Genomic DNA, 5,074 nt, shown 5'->3' with positions numbered 1-5,074 from the left:
CCCTCTATCCAGACCTTTCTTCTTTACCTATTGTCAATATTCTCCTACTTTGCATTCAAGATATGTCTCTGTAAGCCAGGTAGACTAGATCACAAACCCCATGAATTGTAGCATGGACAAATATGATTGAATGGGGACGGAAATTCTACTGGACTCTAGAAATGCAGTCCAATTAGACAAATTCATTAAGAAGTCTCATATATCTAGTAACTTTAAAAAAAAAGTCATATTGAAACTCCTAGAACTAAATCACTCTACTTTAATGATACATGCTCTGATCTTATAGAAAGTTTTGAAAAAGATGTGTCTTCTTGACCCACTTTACTGAATCACCTCCCACCCCTCACTGTCATCCAGGTAATTGAATCGTAAGTATCTTTAAGGCAGGGACAGTAGAATTTTCTTTGCAACTTCCCCACTCTGCACGCATGAATAAATATCGTTGAATGACTAAACAAATAACACTGATAGGAAATAAGAAGATATATTTCAACTTGAGTGGAAGTTGGCATAAAATGTTCAAGTGAACTTTGCACAGTGATGACTGAGAAAAGACTATAAAATAGACCCTATTCCTTCACTGTTTAGGTCAAGTTTAGCTGTTAAGTGTCCATGTCCAGATAAGGCTGTTTATTGTCAATATGTCAAGGAATGGTATGTATATAAACTGGAGCCCATAATGTTTATATGGGAAGGTTGGACTTCATGCTACAAAGACAGTGGCTGTAATGTACTGTATATTCATGCTAAAAGCAGATGACTGGTAGAAAGTGTTGTTGAGCATAATGTTAGACTACTCACCTGCTTGGAGTACTAAACAATATAATATCAACCATTGTGATCGTTCACCTCTCTGCACAAGAGAAATGCGAATCTCACTTGGCAACAGCTCACAACTTGTCAGGACTATATCTGCAAACTCCTATGTCTTCCCAGGTATCTAATAAAGCAAAGTAAAGCTCTTGAAAATATATATATATACATGCTGGTTGATTGATTGATAGGGCATACAAAGAAATTGTAATAGCACTGAATCAGAGACTTTAGATCATGGAAATGTTCTTTACGGAATTATTTCAAGAAGAGGTACAGAAATCCACATAACACATGAAATACCAGAATAAATTAATTAGAGCAGTGACCTAAATAGTTTTTATTTAATAGGAGCATAGAGCATGTGCTACCTATTGCCAATTTAAGTGGCGGCTTGGTGAGCCTGTGTCCATAAATGCATGTTGGGGAGTCTTTTCCTCCTCATCAATAAACTCCATTGGCTTCCTATTACCTCTAGAATCAAATATAAACTCCTTTATTTACCTTTTGAAGTCCTTTCCAACCTGTTCCCAACCTTTCTAATCTCATTGTGTACATGATTTCCCTTCCCATACTCTGTGTTTCAGCCAAATTGACCTTATCTCTTTTCCTTGCACACAGACACAACCTTTGAAGTTCCATATGTAATTATCCTTGGAACTGTCTGTCCCCCATATCAGGAAGGCACTCCCTCCTCATCTCCAAGCCACAGAATCCCTCTCTCTCTTCCTTGAAGACACAGTGAAGACTTTCCTGCTCTCCAGTAACTGTTAGTTACTAGCACCCTCCCTCTCAAACTATCTTATATTTAACTACTTTGTATTTATTCCTTTTATTTTACATATGCTGATATGTAGGGTTATTTTATTAAAATGCAACATTTAAATGTTAGTTTCCTACACGTAGATATTATTTCACTTGTTGTATTTGTACATTTCTTGGCATGTAGGAGGTGCTTAATAATTAATTGATACTCTTTGACCAATGTCATTTCACAAAGAGATCAAAGAAAGAGGGAAAGGACTTACATGTACAAAAATAATCATTACAGCACTTTTTATTATAGCAAAGAACTGGAAACTAAGGGGGCTTCAATCAACTGGGAAATGGCTGAACAAATCAAGGTATGTGAATTAATGGAGTAGTATGGTACCCTTAGAAAGGAAGAAATAAATGGAGTCAAAGAAACTCTGGAAGACTTGTAAGAACAGACGCAGAAAAGAATGAACAAAATCAGGAAGTTTATCGATAGAACTGTAATGTTATAAAAGACAATAATTTGGAAAGATTTAAAAACTGTGACCAACCACAACTCCAAAAGACTGATGGTTAAGTACACTTCCTACTTCTTGACAGAGAGATGATAGCCTATCTGTGCTGAATAAGACATTTTCAGATAGCGCCTATGTGTAGTCTTGTTTTGCTAGGTTGTACTTCCTTGTTTGAGAGATTGGGGATTTTTGTAGAGGAGGGGACTAAATGGAGGGAGAAGAACTACATAGAGATGTCAAAAAGAGAAAGAAGGAAATGTCAAAAAAAAATGTTAAAATGTATGGAAGGTAACAGCATGAGGTTCAGAGGGAGAAACAGATAAGTAGGACAGCTTTGGACCTAATGTATTGAAATTATATAGATAGAGAGATGCATACACACATACGTATATGTGTGTATGCATATGTACATATACATACATACATGCACACATATATATTGTATGTAACAATAACTAGCTAAATGGAGTGCTAACTGGTAGTTAAGGAGGGACTAAGGAAACACTCCTGAAATGGGGGCTTCATACATTATGATCCTCTTTTTCTGTTCTTTGTATAAGGAAATAATGACATTTTTTAATGTTTATCAATTTTAGCATAATAAAAAATTAAAATTTAAATCCTGAAAAAACAAATATGAATATTAGATGTTATATATTACATATGTTAATATTAAAATATTAATAGAAAAAATGGAAAGCAAATAATCTGATAGAAATGATTAACAAATCTAAAATCCAGTCTTTGAAAAGACTAATAAAATTGATAAACATTAGTAATAAAATCAATAAACATGATTTTATAAAGAGAGAAAGGAAAATCAAATTGACAAAATAAAAAAGGAAAAGTAAAATCACAACAAAGGTGAAATAAAATTATCAGAATTTTCTATACATAATTACATGCTAGCAAAATCAAGAATTTTTAAAAATATATAGTAGTTTATGACAATATAATGTCAAAGGAAACAGAACTTGAAATAAATATCTTAACCCAATTTCAGAAAAAAAAATATTGAACAATAAAGGAGCTAACAGAGAGAGAAAAACATTTTGGTGTAGGTGGATTTATAGGTAAGTTTTATCCAATATTTTGGGAGGAATTAACACCTACAATATGTAAATTATTTTTAAAGTCAGCCTACTGGCACAGTAGATAGAGTGTTGGACTTGAATTCAAGAAGACCTCAGTTCAAATCTGACCTTAGATACTTACCAGCTGTTTGGTCCTGATCAAGTCTCTCAGCCTGCTTCAGTCTCCTCATCTGTAAAATGGAGGAAATGATGACTAGAATCTGTGACTTATACTGAACTTGAAAATTGAATAAAACCCCTCCTTATCTTTCTCATAAAAATTGTTGTCTGTTGTTGTTCAGTGGCACCCAACTCTTCCTGACCTCATTTAGGGTTTTCTTGACAAAGATACTGAAAGAGTTTTGACATTTCCTTCTCCAGATCATTTTACAGATGAAGAAACTGAGGCAAACAGAAGTTAAAGTGACTTGTCCAAGGTCACACAGGAAGTATCGGAGGTCATATTTGAATTTTGGTCTTCCTGACTCCAAGGCCAGCTCTCTGTGCATTATGGGGCCACCTATTGTTACCACAGTTTAAGGTGGTCAAGCCCTTCTTTGGATTCTCAGATCAGTTGAATTGTTGCCCCTCATCCTACCCTCAAGGTAGCAAGTAAGAATTTTCCAAGAGGGGAACAATTTATATGATGATAATAACATTCTAGAGAAAAAAAACAACTTTGAAGGAATTTAGAATGTTAGTCAACACAATGATAAACCACAAGCCCAAAAGAATGAAAAGAAACACATCACTCACTTCCTTGACAGAGTGATGATGCAAGGGAGAAAAGAAACATATGTTGTCAGCCATGGCTATTGTGAAAATTTGCTTTGCTGACCTATGCAGATATATATCAAGGGATAAGTTTTTTGGGTTTAAAAAAATGTGCTTAACGGGAGTTAGAGGGAGGGGCAGGTCAATTTAAAAATACCTGTCACTTGAAAAATTTTAAAATAAATCTAAAAGGGACAAATTACCACAGACAGTTTTAACACCCACAAAAATAAAATATGATCAAAGTTACGGTAAAAGAGCCAACAAATAAAAATAATATAGAGACACAGTAGGGAGAAAGAAGGGTAACAGAGCAAATAGTACATATATACATATATATATAAACATACACACATCTGTATATACATAAGTACATATTTTTTCCTGGTCTAGTTTTTAGAGAAAGTTTTTCAGTGGTCTTAGAACTTCTAAACCACAAGTCTGTGTTGCTCTGTCAAGAAAATAGAAAGTAGTTTCTGTCCCGACAGCAAATTAAACTGTATAGAATTTCAGGGTTTAAAATGACCTCGGAAGTTACCTTGCTCCACCTGTACCTAAGCAGGCGTTCATTCTAAAACACTCACACATGAGGTCATTTAGCCTTTACCTAAAGATACAACCCGCCCCCGCCATTCCCACCCACCTCCAAGCAGGGATAAGCCTGGCTCCTGAGGCAGCCCGGTCCACTTTGGGACAGCTTTAGTTGGGGATAAGTGTCTCTGTGTACCTATCTTCAATTTCCTCCTCTGAAACTTCCAGTCATTACTTCTAATTGGGCTCTCTGGGGTCAAATGGACCTAATTAATCCCTCTGCTTAAATGAGATCATATTTATCAGTGCTCAGCACAGTGCCTGGCACATCGCCATACAATATAAATGCTTATTCCCTCCCCCTCCCTTCTTCCATATGCCAACCATCCTAAATACAGAAACGCAGCACTTAGGTCTGAATGTCTTGGCTTTCAAAGGCTAAGCACTTGCATGTAATTCCTTCAACCACTGCTTAGATGCAGGAGTGTGTGCTGCTAATTGTTTAACAATCGGCTCTCTCTTTTTAAAGCAATAACATATTCATGACACACTTTCAAGTTTAAACTGCATTATTAGTATTCCCTCCATTACTTTCTTAAGTCTAGACAATCA

This window comes from Notamacropus eugenii, chromosome 3 (assembly GCF_028372415.1).
Source record: "Notamacropus eugenii isolate mMacEug1 chromosome 3, mMacEug1.pri_v2, whole genome shotgun sequence".
NCBI classification, from domain to species: Eukaryota; Metazoa; Chordata; class Mammalia; order Diprotodontia; family Macropodidae; genus Notamacropus; species Notamacropus eugenii.
This window is presented reverse-complemented; position numbering follows the sequence as displayed.